This window comes from Haliaeetus albicilla, chromosome 20, assembly GCF_947461875.1.
Source record: "Haliaeetus albicilla chromosome 20, bHalAlb1.1, whole genome shotgun sequence".
In the NCBI taxonomy this organism is placed as follows: Eukaryota; Metazoa; Chordata; class Aves; order Accipitriformes; family Accipitridae; genus Haliaeetus; species Haliaeetus albicilla.
Genome location: NC_091502.1, coordinates 11834478 through 11856484, shown reverse-complemented (window position 1 = coordinate 11856484; position 22007 = coordinate 11834478). Strand labels below are relative to the sequence as shown.

At 41.3% G+C, this 22007-nt stretch overlaps 1 long non-coding RNA gene across 1 annotated transcript in view; it reads left to right on the top strand.

Annotated features, from left to right (window-relative positions):
* LOC138690160 (uncharacterized) overlaps positions 1-16897 on the top strand; it is a 31777-nt gene extending 14880 nt beyond the window's left edge. Inside the window, exons 2-3 of the long non-coding RNA XR_011328980.1 lie at positions 2545-2632; positions 15213-16897. This is a non-coding gene — a long non-coding RNA (uncharacterized lncRNA). The remainder of the gene's footprint in view (positions 1-2544; positions 2633-15212) is intronic.
* The last annotated feature ends 5110 nt before the right edge of the window (positions 16898-22007 follow it).

The following is a 22007-nucleotide window of genomic DNA, read 5'->3' as shown; positions in this document are numbered from 1 at the left end:
CAACATTTTAAAGGAAATGTTTGGGTTTTTTTCTTATTTGCTACTTACATTTTAAGTCTTTTGAACTAATTGTATTTGCAACCATGAACATTAGAATTTGTTCTTAATAAAGTAGAGCATAAAAGAATGGGGAATTTAAGAAAAACTTCAACACCAATAATCCTAAGTTTCATCAAGACTGAAATAAGGTCAAGTCAAGGCTCTCCTCTTTATTTTCCAGAGAATCAGTAGTTCCTGCTTTCTTTGTCTGATGAAGTACTATGCCATCCGTCTACCTCAGCATCTTATTGTAATCTGTATAATCACTTAAAGATGAACAGGGAAGATGTTTTGGTTCCAATGGCATTATACAAACAGATTAGCAGGAGCTTGTGATGTTCACAAAACCAGGATTTCCCTGCAAGGTTTTTATATGAAAAGCTAATACAGTCCCTTCAATCCCAGGGCTAAAAGGCAGAATGCCTTCCTCATTAATCAGCCTTCTCTTCAGCTTAATAATACTTAGCAGTCACATAATGCTTTGCATCCCCCAAGCACTGTACCAAAATTAAGGATCCTATTTAGTAGTTAGGCATGTAACTACCTGCTAAGGGAGTGCTGATAGCAATCATAAGTGTTTTCAAATTAAAAAAATAAAAAGGAGAAAAAAAGCAAACCCAAAACCTAGATGCTTAAAATACTGCCCACAATTTTAGAGGATTCTTATTTTTTCCTCTTTTACGGTGATTAAATATCATGTTGATAAATGCCCTGGTACCTCTGAAGAAAAATAGACCATCAGTATGTGATAATTTTGCCTGAGCTCCTAGCAATATTGCATCTGAAAAAGCAACAGGGCGATAGTTTTTACGTAGTCATTCCTCTTATGGTTGTCTGGGTTGTTTGGTGACTTTTGCTATGTCCATATTATTAAGTAATGTGGACAGATAAGATCTATAGAAGTAGCAGTTGATGTTTAGGGCCTGACATCCACAATATTCAGAGGTTTTATATCAGGACTAAACTGGTCCCATGACCTGAGTGCCCTTTACAGCTGGAGTGCATTAAGTACACTCCCAGGAGCACATCTTCCAGTTTAGTTTCATCCAGAAGGAATCCAGGTCATGCGCTCTGAGACCATTCTGTGGTGCAAATCAAAGCATGGCAAATAGAGATAGTAAGAAATTTGCTTAAAAATCTCACTTTTCCTCTAAACTGAAACACTAACGTAGGCACCCCTCTGGGACTTGGGTGGAATGTACTGTCTCCAACTCAGTAGAAGATCCTATACTGGCACACACTGAGGAGCCCATATATCATTTTGAAGCACTGGCTGGCTTGTTTTTGGGGGAAAGGAATATTCATCTTTCATTACGGTTTGTAAGTGGCAGCTAGAAATAGAGGTGGCAGAGCTGGGATGAAAAACATTGATTTAATAAAGTGTTTGAGCATGTACAGTTCCTAGCCCTACATTATTTAGTTCTTTGCTGAATCTGAGACCCTGAAAGTTCATGCTTGAAAAGGCTGGGGTATCTACAATAATGTTTTCCTGTGGTAGTCCTCAAATATAAATTCCTACTGTGAATTTTGCCATATGTTGCCATACAAATACCAGCATGGAGCCTGCTAGGCTAACGTGCTGTCTGCAGCAGTGTTAAGCTTTCCCCAGAGTAAGGCAGAGGCACCCACCAGAGTAGATGGCTGTGTAACAGTCTGCCCACAGCATGAGGTCTCCAGTCCTAATTTAAGTGAGAGACAGATTGGATTTTGAACTAAAGCATGATTAACACCTATTCCAGACTGCTAACAATAGCAGTTCTAACTTTGGGTACAAGCCAGATTTGAATGGTGTGTTTAAGGCCTCTCTCTAGTAGGAGTCACCAGGGGTCATTAGACTCTGTAGACATCTGTCTAGACAGGAGTTGTTGGTCAGTGACCAGTACATCATGAGAATTATCCAAACATAGCCAGAAACGTGCATATGAGGGACAGCCTGCAAAAAGAATGTATAATTATTGACAATAAATATAGGCAGCCACCAAAAAGTGAGAAGAGTAATTTAATGTTGTTATATGATAAAGTTACCTTGAGTTATAGGAGGCTGGAAATCTCACAAGCTGTTCCTAAGGAAGAAGCTTTCTTCTCATTGTTTCGTTTAAAAGCTGGTAAATATCCTGAGGCAGGGGGCTTCCATCCTTTCCAAATTTTTAGATTTGTTCACAGTTTATAAGCCTGTAACTTTGCATGGTCTCATCCATGCAAATGTTCAATCCTTTTTTGAGTCATGCTGAGCTCCTGGCTGTGCTGCTGCCTCATGAGAAGATGTTCTGTAGGCCAAGCAGGAAAAACACATTTCCTTTTACTGGTTTTACATCTGCTGCTTTTCTGTTTCCCCAGATGTCCCCCTCTTACAACAAAGTAATGAAGAAAGTACACAGGAGTGTTCAATTTACCACCTGACTGCTCCTCATTAGTTTGCACGTCTCTATTTTGCACCTTCTTATTTATCTTCTCTTTATTTTACAGTGAAATAAACAGTTGCATTTATTTTTCTTTTTTTCTCAGTTCCTGAAAGTAATTTCTTCTGGAACCACCTTTTGTCTGTTATGTCATTTTTGCTGCAGGACAACCAGAAGTCAGCACATGACTTCAGGTGAGGGACTTGCCTCTACAGAATCTACCATCCTTACAGGCCACTATGGTATAACCCCACAGAAACTCCTAATCCCAGCATAGGTCTCTTGGCATAAGCAGCCTTCATCTTCCTCTCAGGGTGCTCTGTCAGTGTTATCACTGACTTTAGTATCTTCTTCCCTTCACAAAGCCCCAGCCCTATAATTGTCTTCCTCCACCATAACCTCTTCATCTGCTCCCTTGTTTCTCCTGTGGCTTTAATTAACCTCCTTGGTGCTCTCTAACCATTTTCCCATGTATTATTATCAGAAAGGATGAACAGCCAGGGATTTTAGCCCTATGTCCCCAATACCAGACATAGATCCTGTTACCTTCATCAGCTGCTAGCTGTAGAATCACTCCATTGGTTTTAGTCCCAGTTGGCATATCCAATATTTACTCTTCCTCCCTCTTTGCCCAGTTTCCTTCCCTATAACTCCTAATAGTAGTTTCTTTCCTACCGAAGCCCAAGTCACTGTTTCTCTTCACACTTGAATATACTTCTGCCTGTTTCCTTTTTTCCCATCTTGCTTTTGCTGTTATGTATTCAAAAAAACTGTTTTGGCCTCTGTATAACTGTGGTCAGTTGACCCTGGCTGGACACCAGGTGCCCACCAAAGCTGTTCTATCACTACCCACCCCCCCACACCTCAGCTGGACAGGGGAGAGAAAATATAACAAAGGGCTCATGGGTCGAGATAAGGACAGGAGAGATCACTCACCAATTACAGTAATGGGCAAAACAGACTCAACTTGGGGAAAATGAACACAATTTATTGCTAATCAACCAGAGTAGGGTAATGAGAAATAAAATCAAATCTCAAAACACCTTCCCTCTACCCCTCCCTTCTTCCCGGGCACAACTTCACTCCCAGATTCTCTACCTACCTCCCCTAAGCAATGCAGGGGGACGGGGAATGGGGTTTAAGGTCAGTTCATCATACGTTGTCTCTGCCACTTCACCCTCTTCAGGGGCAGGACTCATCACACTCTTCCGCTGGTCCAGCGTGGGGTGCCTCCCATGGGAGACAGTCCTCCATGAACATCTCTAACGTGAGTCCTTCCCATGGGCTGCAGTTCTCCATGAACTGCTCCAGCATGGGTCCCTTCCATGGCTTGCAGTTCTTCAGGAGCACGGTGCTCCAGCGTGGGTCCCCCGTGAGGTCACAAGTCCTGCCAGAAAACCTGCTCCGTGGGCTCCTCTCTCCACAGATCCGCAGGTCCTGCCAGGAGCCTGCTCCAGCACGGGCTTCCCACGGGGTCACAGCCTGCTTCAGGCACCCACCTGCTCTGGCGTGGGGTCCTCCCCAGGCTGCTGGTGGAGATCTGCTCCACCGTGGACCTCCCTGGACTGCAGGGGACAACCTGCCTCACCATGGTCTTCCCCAAGGGCTGCAGGGGAATCTCTGCTCTGGCGGCTGGAGCACCTCCTCCCGCTCCTTCTTCACTGACCTGGGGGTCTGCAGGGTTGTTGCTCTCACATGTTCTCACTCCTCTCTCCGACTGCCATTTCAGTGCCCACTGCAGCTTTTTTCCCTTCTTAAATCTGTTATCCCAGAGTTGTTACCACTATCGCTGATGGGCTCGGGTCCATCTTGGAGCTGGCTGGCATTGGCTCTGTCAGACATAGGGGAAGCTTCCAGCAGCTTCTCACAGAAGCCACCCCTGTAACCCCCCTGCTACCAAAACCTTGCCACACAAACCCAATACTGAAAGACAGCCACAGAGAGGACAAGATACCTCTCAGGATCAGTATGCATCCCTTTCTGGTACTGCATATGCTCAGCTGCTCTGTGGTTACAGCACTGACATCCCTTGTGCCCTATGGCTGGTGAGAGGAATGAACTTTGCTGTGTGGGGAGAGGATATAGGGTTCAGACAGTATCAGGAGCTGAAACAGATTCAAGAATATGTCTCTTAGTGTGTGTGAAAAAGAATTTTGAAAAGTTCTTTTTTGTTAAATTTTCATCAGGATGTAAGCTCTTGCCCCACAGAATAACTTTACTGCTGCTCAAAGAAAATGTCGCTATGATTTTTTTTAAGATGGATCAAATTATGTATTATTTCCCCCAGTTTCAGCCTTGATGCAGGCTGAACTGTTTCTGAAAGAGAGAACAGGTCAGACCCATTATTAATAATAAAAAGAGGGACTTGGAGTGAAAGGTGTTGGCCAACCTGGATAGAGGAAAATGTAAAGCACAGCCACAGTATGCAAACTGTAATTCAAAAGCTGAAGTGCAACAAAATTTACAAACCCAAGTAAAATGCATTTACATTCTCAGAGAAACATTTATTGAATGCAATTACTCAAATTCAATGAAATTATTCAGTTACTCTCCATGAAGCCCTTCAACATCACTTGAATTAAACTGAGAGATTTAAAGACTGCCTTTTGATACTTGTTTGTTAAAATCAATATGTTCTTGAGGCAAGTTTAGGTTCTGAAGGAGACAACTCTTCCAGTGGAAAAAAATTCCATTAAAACCAGAACAAAATGACAACTACCTCATCTATTCTTCATTTTTTCTCATGTTAAAAGCTGACAATGACACCAACTCCTTGTTCCAAACTTTGCGGTACTGTCCAAGTTGGTCATAAGCATTTGTGCAAAGATAAGCTGTTTAAAAAGCTTCAGTTTTTACATAATGAACAATGTAGATAGTTCCCCTGTGGTTGTATCATTAATATATTTGAGGAAACAGCAAACTTGAGTATGCAGAATGGGTTATGAGAATGAACAGACCATTTTCAGTGCAGTCCTGTTCCTCAGAGACATTGTACTTCTGTTGTAACATAAAAGGTTGATGTTTTTCAGGTCAAAGGATGAATAATAAAATTTTGTGTAGTAAGAAACAGCTTGTATTCTTAGGATCAAGTGGTACTTTCCATATACAGTGTTTTGGTAATGTTATAAAACATTCAGGGCTCATTTTTCTGCATAAAATGGTTCAGTAAATATCCATTGGGTGTTTTTGAATAGGAGGTTGGAAAGGAGGTTTGTCAGGTTGAATCTTGATATCAATTTCATGTTATTTAGGTATCTATACTCTAGAGGTTTGTATGTGAGATAATCGTCCTAGGACACCTTTATAATGAGCACTTGGACAGTTTTAGTAGCCTGTCTTAGAAGCGCCTACCTATTTCTCTCTATAGTACTTTCAATGTTCAGTGACTGCAAGCTCAGATAAAGACATTCATATGTAGTCAGATGAATGCTCCCTCGGTGCACTTCCCCTTTAGAGGCTCTACTGCCCATAATTTCATACATAGACTTGAAATTAGGATTGGAGGGATCTGGCCTCCAAACCAGATGTGTCATTTGTCTTTTTTGAAAACCTGCCCAGCTACAAGCCTTTTGGGAAAAAATGCAATTTACACATGCTGAGACTTGCTATAACTTCACAATTAAGTCTTCTGAAAAGTCCTGTCCTGTGCACAGTCCTATACTGAGTGTTATTCAGGCAGGACTTCTTTTTCTTCCTCCAGTTTTTGTTGTTACAGACCCAGGCCTGCCTGAGTCCCTGTGCTGAGAGTCTCTTAAAACTCTCCAAACTGATCCCTGGCAAGCAAGAAAGAAGTTGTTTCACTGAAATTAGAAGAGAATGAGGTGTGGTTAGGAAGTGCATACCAGCACAAGCAGCCTGTAGGTTGGCAGAGAGATGAAGAAAGAAGGAAAGGTCTGGACTGGCAAATTGAAACCATCGAGCAGAAGGTGGTAGGCTAGGAAAAGAGGCTTTCCAAGGAGCCATCATATGGGGGGAGAATTAAAGTCAACGAAGAAGGAGGGGGGATCAGGGTGAGAAGGATGGAAGTGGGGCTTCAGTTCTGGTTTGTCCAGGGCAAGGATGAAGGGTGGAGATAGGCCTGGGACAAATACAGAGGGACCAAGCAGCAGGCTGATCCCTTCCTGGCAGGACAAGAAATAATCCCCAGGAATAGCACAGAGCTCCCAAACCTCCTCTGTTGTTGTCAACTATCTTTGAAGCTCCTTGGCAAAGTGTGTGCCTCATTGCCCTCCAGTGGTTCACAGCCAAGAGCGATGGTCTGTTGCTGCCCGGAGTTACTGCGGGTCCTCAAGTGGGGAAGGCTGCAGCAGCAGCACTGCAGTCCTGCTGGCCCCTGGCAGGACAGGTGGGACATGCCTCCTGAGTTCATTTGCTTACTATTATAATGTTTTCTGAGGAGTAAAGGCTTTTCTTTTCCCCTCCCTTTGAGAAGTGAAAATCAATTGCACAGAAGTAAGAAAATGACATCATTAACTTGTATCAATAAACATATGGCCTTTAAACTTATGATCACAGTATATTTTTCCAATTTCATTAATTTTCTCATATGTATTTATTCCATTATTATTGACTATCTGGATTATCATGGCCTAGTGCACTATTGCTTTAAAGCACAGAGTTAATATCTATTGACCCCAGAAGTTCTTCACTGACAACAAAAAAATCATTAAAAATTGAGCAAAGATGATGACGTTTGTCACACAGATATGTATGGAGGTAGATCTTTGCCCTTGGATCTTCCAAAGCTTCTTGGGAAGATTATTTCATTGTTTTTCATTACTTTAAGAAGTCACCTAGTTGAAGATGGAGATCTCCAAACGTGGAAAGAAGCACAGAAGGTGGTACATTTGATGGGCTCTTACCTTGTGCCAAGATCGTTGTGAACAGTGCTGCTGAATCTGCCAAAATGCTTAGTGCCTTAAGGCTGGGCTGCAGTCCCGACCACTTGTCTGTACATAGATGTTCTCCTTGGAGAACTTGGGCCTCTGTGGACCTCTGGACGCAGAGTGGGCTGCGCCTCTGTGCCCTTTCCTGCTAACATGTAAGAGGCTTATGGAATTGCTACAGGTACATTTGCCATGCAGTCCTAGTGCCATAATGTTTAGGCTTTGTTTCTTTTTTCTTTTTCCTGTAAACTCTTTGTTCATATGGGAAAAAACAAACAACTAACCCGACATGCAAAAAGCACTGAAACAATGAACAAGCCCCTGAGGAGACCAGGGCCTGACAAAGGCAACAGCCTGATGAAAGTCTCAAGGACTCTGCTTTGCATTCTGCTCTCATCCCGGGTATCCTAAGGAGACTAGATGTAAAGGATCCTATGAAGATGTAGCCTGTTTGTGAATGAATACCAGCTCTTTCCATTTAAAGCCACTTTGGTTCATTTCCCTACATAAGCACAAAAATAACCACTTTGGATCTTTAGTGAAGGGAGGGGGAGGCAAAAAAGCTCCCAGAATTAACTCAGGGAAAGAAAGCCAGGTGCCATCTCTGCATTATATCCAAATGAGATGCAGCTGTTTAAATGTAAATATTAAACAAGAGAGAAGAATGCCTTAATTAGCCCTCAAAAGGAGACAGGAAAGCTGTAAGAATGCACCTGACACTAAGCAGTATGAGATAAACTCATTCCAGCTGTCATTGAACTGACTGTTTGAAGGAAGAGCAATGCTATTTTGTGCAAACAATGTAAAATGCTTAGGGAACTGCAATTAGCATCAACATGCATAGTGTAAGTGAATGCAGCCTGCTGGTGTTTACTTGGCTTTGAATTGCTAGGGTTTGGAGTAAAAAAATAAAATTAGCTATGCATTACACACTGGAGATTTTATTCCAGGCTTTTATGCATTACTAAGAAAAAGGCACAGGAGAGTGAAAAGAAGAGAAGCCATCAATCTGACTTTAAAAGAAGATGTTATACTCAAAGGTTGTTCTGAGTTTTCTCCTTCCTACTTGAGCAATAAAATGTACAGATTGGGTCTATGAGAGAAATTTTCATATAAGCTGTCCATCACATAAACCTGAAATGTCCCATGCAGTGTGTGAACATACACATCTTGCCAGGTGGAAAAAATATAGATCTGAATTTTTTTAAAAAACAGACACAAAAAGCAGAATCAAGGTTATTTAATATAATCAAAATCTCTAGTTTACTTTATGTCTTTATATATAAAAAAAAATATATAAATTAGCAGTATATAAGTTACTGATTGTATGCCAGTGCGTACAAGAAACTGAGGTGAATAGAAATATTGCTCTACCCAATATATTCTTGTTATAGGACATAGTCTCCTCTCAGTAACCTTGACTATAAGCCAAAATTTTGTATGTTTTCTATACTTATAGGAGTTCGCCTCAATACTAAAGCTTTTCTTATCTAATCTCTCACCAGACTTGCTTTATTAAAGCTGACGTTTCATGCAATGGAGTGAAGCTGTACATAAAAAGCCTATGTTAATTTTTGCCAAATCTGTAAATAAATATCACTTATGGAAAAGTAAAGCCCCCAAAGGAGTGAGTCTACAAGTTAGAGATTCACTTAGTGATTTTAAAAAAATCTAAATCTGAAGACATTTGGAAAGGAGAAAAAGGAAAGCATGTAAATGGCCTTTTTCCAGTATAGTTTAAATCGTTCTTATCACCTATTTTGATTCAAAGCAGGTATATGCTTGATGTTTTGATCCATTAGGCAAGACTGAAGCCAAATCTTTTGAAGTTAGAGTCTTATGGCTGCAGAAGAGGAACTAATAAACCTTCTGAAACATCAGCATTGACAGGATTAGCCCATTTTTGCTTGCTTAGGATAATAGGTACAATGCAGGGTGGGTCTGTACTAGCAATCAGAGGTGACTCTGGGAGGACTTATCTGTCAGGCACAGAGCAACACTGATCAGAAATAATGACTAAATTATACTGGTCTCCTGGCCTGTCATTCCAGCTACCTGGTTTATCCTACCTGCTCACGAGACATCCAGTTATAGCTTGCAGCAAGTGTTACAGTTGTGGCTTTTTTTTTTTTAAATTTGACAAGCTCTCTCACATATACCGAGATAACAAGCCTGGAATACAAAGTCATAGCAGCTATTGTTCATTATCGGATATGTGCATGTGATGGGAATGACAAGGCCAGGAACTTTCACTGCGGCACCCACAATTTGGTGCCACATCCACAGGAAATATCCATTTGTAAACACAGCAGCAGACACTGTGCCCCAAATACAGTATGTAGTGTCATTAATACTCCAGTTGCTGCTTGGTTTGCAGACTTCCCAGACAGACAAGTACTGCATCGTTTCTGCTGTGGAACAGGGTGGCTCACTTGAGGGGAATGAGCAGTAACATTTATAAGACCCAATTATTCACATATTTGCATGTGAAATGGATCCTCAGCCAGCAAACTCTTGTGTATGCATTATGTAAAAAAGCTTTATATTAACTAGTCATAATATTAACAGATCCCCACATGAGGGAGCAATTGATAAGAGATAGTTAATGTCAATAGGCATATATGACTCATATTCTGATAAAAGAAATTACATATAGAAAACTGAGGGATTTGAATGTGTAAGATGTCTCTTGACTGGCATGGAAAAAAGGAGGATGCTGAGGGCAGGCAACCTTTAACCCTATTCCAAATTGTATTATGTTAGTAGTATGTAAAATACTTGCAAATATTAGAGAGAGAAAAAACACAATGTCTAACATTGTGAACTTTCCACTAAAGACTGAATGTGGGAGGGAATTGGGGAGCTGGTGTTTTGGGTCATATAGCTGGTTATTGGCAGAAATAGGAATGGAAATAAAGTCTCCTGACTTCTTGCCAATATACCATATGCTACTCTCTTAGACAGCATGGACTTCAGCACAGACAGATATTCCAGTGGAGAAAAATAGGTTTGAACTGGAGCAAACGGCACCATTAACAAGAAACTGAAGGAAGAACCAAAAGGTACTTATGTGAAGTAGCCAATAAGACCTTTGCAAAACAGCCACAGTGAAAAATAACATATTGTCCATTCAGGCTGATAGATCTCAAAAACCCCACTTTTCCTGATGATGCAGCAGAAAGCAAGAAACTTCCTTTTTCCTGAATTAAACCTAAGAAGATTTGCTTTTGTTTGAGAATAGCAGCAGTTAGGATGGATTGTCTGAAAAGTATGTTATTCTTTTCCTTATTACCACAGATGAGTCACATTGCAATGACTGCATATTGTCTTTCTGTATATTCTGTCTCCCTAAGATAAGAGATCTATGCTTACCTATTTTTAGTCATTAAAAATGGCCCTGTAGTCCTTCATTAGTCTTTCTCATTCCCTGTCCTCCCCCCCACCCGCCATGACAAATACCACCTTCAAAAGGAAAGCATTCACATTATTTTGTAGGAACAACCTCAAGTTTGCCAACTGCTCATGCTGGTTAGCCACAGGAGTACCCTCCAAACTTCTGTTCAGATGCTCAGCTGTCATGTTCACCCTGACTGTGCTTGGCCTGACTTTCTGACAAGGACCCCCCAGACAGATGCTCATGGCTTTTGCAGTCCACCTAACCAGAACATGATGCCAAATTGTATTTTGTGGCTCTTCAGAAGCTGCAGGATTTGGACCATTCATGTACTGTCCTATACTGACTTCCAGCAGCCAGGAAAGATGCCAGCTGTGCCACTGAAGACCTGACTACTCTGGAAGGATGACATATTGGTTGTAGCCTGCACATCCACTACTGTAAAAATGATGCACTGATTTGCACCTTGATGAGTCTACGAGATCACAATCATACTGTTAAAAAGTTCCCAAATGCCCCTTATGGCCAACCAATCCTATTTGGACACCCATCTTCTGGAGACCCTCTATAAGGAGACTACAACTGAGACAATAACTATACATGGCCTCTTCTTACTAGGAGGCCAAGCCACACACTGTCAGGACACTACTTACTGTGAAAGATGAGTCAGACAGAAGCACGGGTGGCCTAGGCCAGCCAATAGACTGCTGTTTGAGGAGATTAAAGTGGTTCCTCTGCCCTGAAGCTAATGGGAGACTGCTGGTACCCAAAAGGCCTCTTCTAGCCCAGGCTTAGCTATCAGACCTTGGTCCTTGCCAGTAGACGAGGTGCCGTGATAGCATGTCTCTGTATACATATGCTACCAAGAGTACAGCTAGATCTAACCCCTGCTATATACAGGAGCTGTATATACCTGCTCAGAGTGTTCTGGCCAGGAAGGCTCTGTCTGAGCAGACACACAGGCACACACTGCTGTTCCCCTGGCAGACCTACAGGCTCTCTCCAAAGAAAGTGCATTCTGATCTAGAAGTGTGCCAAAAGATGGTAAAGAAAATGTAGGTGATCATGCTGGTGCAGCTGCACATCTTGCCCTGTGTGGACTGCCCTGCCAGGGGCAGAGTGACACCCCAGGTAGGAGAATCCCCAGCCTATTCAAGGAGAGTTGAAGAAGGTGCCAAGGCAAAGTGACTATGATGCCAAAAAAGAGCTGCTACCAGTGACAGCAGCTGGGAATACACAGGCACAGTCAGCTGGCCAAAGAACCCAAATTGCCACCTAGCACAGAGGTGACTGAAGCTTCAGACTATTGTACATAAAGGGAGTTGTGGGGACAAGAGGGCCTGGAGGGAAGGATGGGAGATAAAACCAGTGAGAGGGGAAGGCAAAGGCAGAGGGGGATCATCCAGTGGTAATGTCATGTCATCTAAGGGTGTAGCATGGCTAATTTCCAAGTGACACTATTCACTCTTTGCTGGACTTTGAATGACAGTCTTGCTCTAGCGAAGGGGTTTCTCCTATCACAGCCCAGGGACAGAGAGGCATTTCTACTGCACCTTACAGATCCAAAACTGGTTTGAGCAACCTGGACCAGTCCAGCGTGGGTGTTGTCATGCCATGTTAGACGGGATGCCAAAAGATGCCCGTTTCTATAGGTCTGGATCAAAGAAAGTGATAATTATCAGAGTCTGTGGCAGATACAGTTCCTGTGCAGCAAAATGGTAGCAGGCAAAATCTTGCAGAAGAGCTGACGTCCCCAAGGATATTTCATTTGGAGTGCATGTGTGAAGCAGAAATGAAGAGCATCAAGCCAGGGTTGGGAGGCAGCTTTTGAGGGTGATCTGGAGAGGAGTATAGATGTAGCTACTGATAAAAGCAGCCTCTCTTCCAGAATATTCAGTGGGGTCATTTCCAAAATTATTACAGCTTTCCACAACATGCTGCAGTCACCCTGAGATTGCAGCCTGACATCTGGGTTTATAAATCAGTTTTCCTCAGCTGCTGTATAATACACTTAGTGACAATTACTCCTGGCTCCATGGAGTAGTTCATGCTATTATTAAGTAACACTGGACAGATTAATTGTTATTATTTACTTCCTTCTTTGATGAACTTGAGTCCTGTGCTGGCTGATGAATGATGCAGGGGTTTATTGCAAATGCAACATAAAATGAAAAACATTATATTCACAATTTCTAATCCTATAAAGAAAAAACACTGATCAGTATTTAACAACAACATGAACACTGGAAGATTCCTCCCTACCCCCTGCCTCCCAGAAAAGTGACAGTTGTCCTAGAGAGATATCCCAAATTTGCCTCCATTCTTTGCTCCAGTAAAGCAAGTCATTGTTCTTCCAGCATTTTGTATGCCACAGTGGAAGAGAAGAAGGGGCCAAAATTAGTTCTTCGTTTTTCATAATGAATGAAGGAATTCTTATCCCAGTTGGCAGTCACAGAGCAGGCACCATTGGCCTCTCTTTCTAAAGAAGGTCTCCTAACAACACGTTTGACTTGATACAAAGAGAACAGTTGGAAATGCCCTGGGATCACTGTTACTGTTGCTTTTAGATAGAAATCGTTTGTAGATGTTACCTAGGGTGATAGACAGCAAGATAAAGCTGTGAGTACACTTCCATGCTGTAGAGATGTAGTGGGCTTTTGGCTTTCCTGACTATTTCTTTCCTAAGGAGTAAAAAATTTCTATTTTTGTCGTGTTTCTGCAGGAAAATGGATTTGGGGAGCAGTGAGGATGTTTGCATTGTGAAGACAACTTTGTGCTAATGTTGAGTGAGTTGATACATCCACATATGGCAGGTAATGTAAGAATACTAGTTAGGCTCTGAAGGTCATATAACTGTAGTATTGACAAGCTTTTGTACAAATGTAATGAAAATTACTTTTTATTTCATGTAACCAGAGGAGCTAGTTTGGGGATTTGATGGTATTACTTTCTTTACCCTCTGCACAGAATTTGAAGTCTCTTTTGCTGCTCTTTTTTTGTTCTTGAAATGGCTTGTTTGAAGAGTATGAAAGCTCTGAATTTTTTTTGCCAATGGGCAACCCCCCCCCCATTTGTCCTTTCATAGACTTCCTTGATCTTGGATAAACCCCATGACTATCTCTGAGACGCAATTAGTATTTTTCACAAATTATAGGTAGTATAATGAATTGCAACTATTCCCTAAAGCTGTAATTTGAATTGTTATTTAAATTCAAAATATGGAAAAAATGGGGCTTTTTTTTTGCAACCTTTCTATCCCTTCTGTCATAACCACCTACACATGTGACTTTGCTGGTTCCATTTCCAGTGCTCTCTCATGCAGGCAGAGGACTGAAAGAGAGTTAATATATCATCTACTATTATACATTCTTTGGCATGCCATTTCAAGCAGTCTGTTTGTCAAAGCAATTAATTTGTTTAGATTTTGGAGGCATAAATGTTTATCCTATAAGGCCTCAATCATACAACCTAGACAACCCCAAATGCCTATTTGACTTGAAATTGTGCACACAGGCAATGGAGAGTCTGGTCTTGAGGTGATGGGACATTGTGATGGATAAGAAAGAGAAAATGACAACATGTCATGATGTAAGTGAAGTTTTCGCTAGAACATTGGCTACTGACGATTTTTTGAATGACTGAGACTTGGCTTTGGTAAACCAGATAGTTTAGTATGAGGACTGGCTACATTTCAGGAAATAAGTACATGAGCTAGAATAAGACTTCACTTTTTTTTTTTTTTTTGTGGCAAAACTGCAATAGGAACTCTCTTTTCTGTACTGCATTTTGTGATTTTGAAATAGGTGAGAAAAAAACCTCCTCTTCTATGACATTCCCCTTATGTGCGAATAAAACTGTGATGTGCGCAAAAAGCTACTAATGATGAGCCTATGTCTTACATAGTGCTTTTCATCTATTCTCAAAATGTTCTACAAGTGAAGTCAGTACTGTTATTCTCTTCTTCCAGACTAAGGGAAATTGAGGCAAAAAGCAGAGAATTATTGTACTCAGGATTATCCAATATGCCATTGGACAAATCAGGATTGGAAATAGGTCCTCCTTGAGTTCAAGAAAAACTGAAGTCAATTTAACTGTCAATGAAAATTATTACTGTGGGGCATTTTAAAGGAATGCTCAGAGATACCTTTGAAGATGCTATGCATAGCACAGCCTTCACTGAAGAATATATATAATTCATTATATGTGCAAACATACACATACACACACAAATGTGTGTATATTAGTACATTTCGATGTGTTTTAGTTGGATTGAACTGTCGTTCATGTGGTACAGAACTTACATGTAGGTACTTTAAAGGAAAGATTTAACATTATCCAATTTATATCTTAATGAGCCAGATAATCACCTAGTATAAATGAGCACAAATGTACTGAAATAAAAATCTCAGCCCTCTTCTCAGGCCTGACTAGAAGAGTAGTCAAAGACTAAAGCTCAAAAATCCTAAAGCCATAATTTGCCTTTATCCAACATAGCTTTCTCCTACTGTCTGTTTGGTCAGTGTGGAAATCATCAACCTGACTGTTAACTGGACTCACATCTGAGGCACTGTCACAGACTCTGACTTATCTGCAGATCTTCAATGTTAACACTCAGTTATTTCCTGAAGTTTTTTTCTGGAAAAAGTCTCATCTTCACAGCTAAAATTAATCTAGACTAACATGATTTTATGACTCAGTTCTTGCAATATCCTTTTCTCTTGCCCTGAATGAATAAAATTTGTCCTCCTGCTATCCATGTAGAATGCTGTTGCAATGATAGCCTGATACTTGGCTATATAGCCCTTCCAATGGCTTACAACTACAGGATTAAACATAGGTAACATCCTTACACTCACACTCTTTCACAGACCATTCTTTCCCTACTTCCACGGGTGCTGGGAGGCCAAATTCTCATTGTCAGTCAGTTTATGCTACCAGCCTCCCTTATCCACTGGTTACATTTCCAAACAAGCTTATGTATCTTTTCCTCCATTTTGCCTTTCATACTTGTAAGCAGCTCCCTTTAAACAAAGCTACGTTATCTTTCCTCCAGTCCCTCCTCCAAACCCTGTAGAGATGCTTAAAAACCCCACATCTTTGACTTTGACTATTGCAACCATGTTATGAGTACTCCCCACCACGCACACCCACGCTGTCCCACTGTTACTCTGTACTCCCTTTTTCCTTTGTGCCTTCCTGTGGCCTTCTGTCCAGATGTGTAAACACTTGCAGGGAGAGTCGTCTTGCTCTGGTTTTGCACTGCACTGAGATCCTGGTTTATAAGCACAGCTAAGGCACTGCATGGTTGTCTTGGCTTTGTCAATTCTAAGAAGCGAGCAGGATCTGAGCATAGGTGGTATATGTAGCTACCATGTCACCCTCCCCACCTTTAAAACTTATCAATGGAGGAAAAAACCTTTGGTGCTTAAGGTTTAGTCTCACCAGGGCAATCTGCTCTATGCGAATGATGCTAAGGAGTCATCTATATTTGAGTTACCTGCAGATGCCGAAGCAATACCCAGAGAATATGAACTGTGCAGACCTTTAGTGGATGTTTTGTGGGTGCAAGGAATGCAAGGTTGGACGTTTGCCAAAATCAAGTTAATATGTGCAGTGCTAGAAAGAGCAACTTAGAGATTGGGCCATAGGTAATTAGTCTCATTAAGGTTGCCTCCCAGAAAATTATTAAGCTTACTTTTCTAACTAAATTCCATACCTTATTCTTGCCTGTATTAGTAGCACGACTGTGTCGCCAGAAAAAGAGACTCAACAAAGGCTCACCTTTGTCTATACATTTTGCAAGCATCCTTCAGCAGATGTGAATTCTGTTATCTGCTTTAGGCTATTGTACATATTTTCCAAACAAGCACAAGTATATGACTCCCATTAATTTATAGATAACTGTCAGGGCTGGGAACTCTTCCAACAGACCTTATTGTAGATGTGTTTTATCAGTGGAGTTTAAATTAAAACAGCTGTAAAAGCACTAGGGTTATTCTCTCTCTCTCACAAAGATACAAGCATGTTCTGAACCAAAATCAATAAAGACCCTGACTCAGAGGATGTGTTGCGATTTACGTTAATGTACATTATGGGAAAATGATAGTTTTGCTTCTGCCTGGTTTAGGATAGCCAAGAATTAGTTCTTGCATCCTTTCAAGGATGAAAAATGCTACAAAAATGCAACATTTGTTTGGCAATTCATATCACTCTTTCGCAGCACTTTTTCGTCATATTAAATTGCAAGAGTTGGTAACTGAGTAATGTGAAGTCTGTTGAAATAGTTGAGGTTGTTGTGCCTGCATTGAAATTTCAACAGCTAACAAGAAAATGTATTGTCATGCAAAATCTATCTCATAACAATTTAATCCAAAAGGTCATTGGAATCAGGAATGCCAGTGCTTTGCTTCAAAGCAGGAAAAGAAAAAGAAAAAAAGAAAACAGAAAAAGGAAAGGGACAAAGGGATTTTTGTAAAACATTTCTTGAACAAAATTTGTGAATTCAATCCTCTTGCTAGCAAAGAAAGATTAAAAACTTCTGGAAGCTTCCTAAGCTCTCAGTCAAGTTCATGATAGTATTTTGTGCCCTGAAGAAAATTGTAGCCATTTGTTTAAGCAATGAAGTTTCCATCTGTTCTATCTTGGTTTAAAGAAGCAGTATATTTTCAAAAACCTCAAGGCAATGTTTACTGAAAGCATAAAATGTCCCTGAAGTGACATCACAGAAGCAAAATATAAGATGGCAGAATTTTAAAGCTCACAATCACAGGAAAATGCAGTTACAGTTTCATCCACAAACATATGCATAATTATATCTGTATATATAAATAAAGAATAAACAGGGACAGAAGGAGCACTGGCTTTACTTTAAAAATAAATGACCAATTTCAGCTGACTTACCTGGTTAGCAGAGAATCTCTCTAAATTAAATAAATGCATCATTACTTTGTGTGACAAGCAGAAACTAAATTAAACATCAGCTTACATGTACTTTATAAAATATTCAAATTATGTATTGCACTGCTTCTTTACTTAGCATATATGTAATATGTATTCAGGCAATTTTGGAACAATACAGAAAGTCTCAAGTTGAATTCTAAAGAGGGTTAATTGAGGCTAATTTTATTTATACTGTATGCCACCTACAGAAGTGTTAGTAAGAAGAAACTAAGTGCAGCCTGTCAGTGAAAGGATTCAGACAGCAGATAACAAAATACCTGGGTAGTCTCCTGAGTTTTCAGAATAATTTGCGTTAAGTCCATCTCTCAAACTAACTTTGCTTCCTTATACTAAGAATGATATAAATTCTAATACCCTGTGGCAACAGAAATATAAAAACATCCAGTATCTTCCAAAGTCCCAAGCATTTGGGGATCCATTAGGAGCTGTAGTTGAGGTATGCATTTAGGGATTTGTCTCATCCTACTGAGGGGCTGTGTATCATGCTGCCTCATTTACCAGTAGAATACAATGGCCCTCTGTATTCTGAATGCAGAGACAGACTTTCTACTTGTTGACAGACAGGTAATTTCACTAACTCAGGGCATAATTCAACCCACCATATTATTATTGGGATACCTGAATAGTAAGCCCCTGATTCCCTTCTTGCATAATATGCTGAGCACTACCAGTATTTAACCATGACTATGATGACTGAGTCATAAATAATAGTCCTGATGTAAAATATAACATCAATAAAAATCACTAAGACAGAAAATCAGATTAAGTGGAACATTGCACAGGAGCTAGAGTAAAAGCTGAAGAGACTGAATATGAAACTTAAACTCGCACAGCTTTTGCAGAAGAAGGTTTTCACCTACCTTGATAACAATCACAGGGAAGAGATCTGTTTCCCACAGCTTCTAATGGGAGTACCTATTTACTGCTCTAGGGAGAAAATTGAGGAGGGGAAGGATAGGAAGGCTGGGTGTATGTTTAAAGTAGCTAACTCAGTGTTTAAAGTAGCCTGAAAAATGTGTATGAGGATCCATCACCATCACTGCATTTACTTAGCTTACTGGCACGCAACTGCATCTTTCCCCATGCCTCAACCCAGCCTGCTCCCTTCGGTCTGTCCTTCAGCCCCAGCATCAATTGTGTTCCTGGCTGCTCTTCCTGCTTCCTTCTGTGGGGTCCCCATCCTTCTTTGCTGGGTGCTGCTATGAAGGACTTAAGCTGTTTTGCTAGATGCTTTCTGTTTCCTCTTCTCTTTTTTCTTTAAGAATGGGCCCCTGGGAACAGAGGTTGGAGCTCTCTCCACCTTTTGCAATAGCCCTCCTGGCTCTTTCACTCCCGGGCAGGCAGCAGTGGGGCAGCCAGCCAGGCAGATGGAAATTCTGCAGAGGGGGAGCTGGAAATATGCAGTGACCCACTTGCTGTTTCCAAGCTGTGTTGCCCAGTTCTCTGATCTGCCGCAATCTAGACCATTTTAAACACTACTAAGTACAGTTAACATATACTGTGTATACACTAGAGGACATATCCAGCACAGTTATAAAGCTGGCATGCAGCTTTAAGCTTAGTCATTATGCCAGCAAGACTAAAAAAGTTATGCTCATTCCCTAAACCTTACATCTGTTTATTGCCAATAATAATAACACCCTATTGATTTATGCATCCAGATATAAGCCTAAGTCCCTAGGCTTACATATTTATATGTTTTGTGAGTGTGCCATGCTGTACCATTACCTGGTTTCTCCATAACTTCCATTAGATTTGTGCTGTACAGCAAAAGTAGTAGACAAAGGCTAAAGAAACAGTACTTGATTCAGTACTTTTTAACAAACTACTTTTTAAATCAAGACATTGCAGTTTCAGATCTTTGAGTCCAAATAACATTGAGTTTGTAGAAAAATGGTAACAATGGATTTATATTCACATTTAAGCTTATCAGCAACTGTTCTGTTTCTGCAGTTCCTTTGTATCACACATTTTCTGCCACAGAAATTATGCGTTGGCCTATTCGGGGCTGTTTCATGTGTGTGAGGCCTGGGTATGATTTGTTAAGTGGCAGTAATGTTACAAAGAGTATTGATTTTGAAATGTTTCCCATGCAATGCTTGGCAACATTTTTTCAGATGAACTGCTTGATTTTACTAGTGCAGAGGTCATAGTTCATGTTGTGTTACAACATCATAAATGAAAGGCTTCAGTGAAGTTGCATTAGACTTAACCCATAGTAACCAAGAATGACTTTACATCTAACTGTGTCTGCTCAGACAATTAAAAATACTTCAGATATTTAGGAGCTGAGGAAATCTGACATCATTTACAACCCATCCACTGTACCAGTCACTGCGTTTTGTAAGGCCTTTCTGGTACTAACAGCAGTGAGATAACAAAGATGAATCCATTGCGATTTGAGATAACCCATCAATCACGTACAAAGAATTAGTGATAAATAGGATACTGAAGAATTTTTCTGTAACAGGAGAAATGAGGTTAAGAGTAAGCACCTTTGGTACAATTACTAATCCTAGGAATTGTGAAAAATAAACCATATAAAGAATAAAGCTAGATATGCTTAACAATAGTTAGTTATTCAAATCAACAGTCAAAATTGTAGTGCATAAATAAAGAATTGGTGCATGCAAAATAGTCCTAGCTTTTGATCCCAAAACTGATTTGTATCCCAAGAACTGTAGCTTCCTCCTGTTCATCTCACAGTTTCAGAACCAGCTTGGTTGATTAGCTTTGTAACATTCCCTAAGAAATGAAGAAACCTCCAGCTCAGAGTCAGAAGTCATGAAGCTAGGAAATACTCCTCCAAGGATGGTGACTCCACCACCTCCCTGGGGAACCAGCTCTAGTGTCTGACCACTCTCACAGCAAAATTTTTTTTTCTTATGTTTAAATGGAATTTGCTGTGTTTCAGTTTGTGCCTATTTGTCTTGTCCTGTCACTGGGCACCACTGAGAAGACTCAAGCTTCATCTTCTTTACTCCCACCATCAGGTATTTATAAACATCAATAAGATGCCCCTGACCCTTCTCTTCTCCAGGCTGAACAGTCCCAGCTCTCTCAGCCTCTCCTTGTATGGCAGATGCTCCAAGCCCTTAATCATCTGAGCAGACATTTGCTAGACTCGATCCAGTATAGAATCATATAATCATTTAGGTTGGAAAAGATCTTTAAGACTGAGTCCAACCATCAGCCATGCCCACTGAACCATGTCCTGAAGTACCTTGTCTACGTGCTTTTTTAATACCTCCAGGGATGGTGACTCAACCACTTCCCCTGGCAGCCTGTTCCAATGCTTGACAACCCTTACAGTAAAGAATTTTTTCCTAATATCCAACCTAAACCTCCCCTGCTGCAACTTGAGGCCATTTCCTCTCGTCCTATCTCCAGCCACCTGACAGAAGAGACCAGCACCCACCTCACTACAACCTCCTTTCAGGTGGTTGTAGAGAGCGATAAGGTCTCCCCTCAGCCTCCTTTTCTCCAGACTAAATGACTCCAGTTCCCTCAGTTGCTCCTCATAAGACTTGTGCTCCAGGCCCTTCACCACCTTCGTTGCTCTTCTCTGGACACACTCCAGCACCTCAATGTCTTTCTTGTAGTGAGGGGCCCAAAACTGAACACAGGACTCGAGGTGCGGCCTCACCAGTGCGGAGTACAGGGGAATAATCACTTCCCTGCTCCTGCTGGCTACACTATTTCTGATACAGGCCAGGATGCCGTTGGCCTTCTTGGCCACCTGGGCACACTGCTGGCTCATATTCAGCCGGCTGTCAACCAGCACACCCAGAGTCTTTCTCTGCCGGGCAGCTTTCCAGCCACTCTTCCCCAAGCCTGTGGTGCTGCACGGGGTTGCTGTGACCGAAGTGCAGGACCCGGCACTTGTGCTTGTTAGGCTTCATACAATTGGCCTCATCCCATCGATCCAGCCTGTCCAGATCCCTCTGTAGAGCCTTCCTACCCTCGAGCAGGTCAACTCTCCCTTCCAACTTGGTGTCATCCGCAAACTTACTGAGGGTGCACTCGATCCCCTCATCCAGATCATTAATAAAGATATTAAACAGAACTGGCCCCAATACTGAGCCCTGGGGAACACCACTTGTCACCTGCCACCAACTGGATTTAACTCCACTCACTACAACCCTCTGGGCTCATCCAGCCAGCCAGTTTTTTACCCAGCGAAGAGTACACTTGTCTAAGCCATGACACGCCAGCTTCTCAAGGAGTATGCCGTGAGAGACAGTGTCAAAGGCCTTACTGAAGTCTAGGTAGACAACATCCACAGCCTTTCCCTCATCCACTAGGTGGATCACCTGGCTGTAGAAGGAG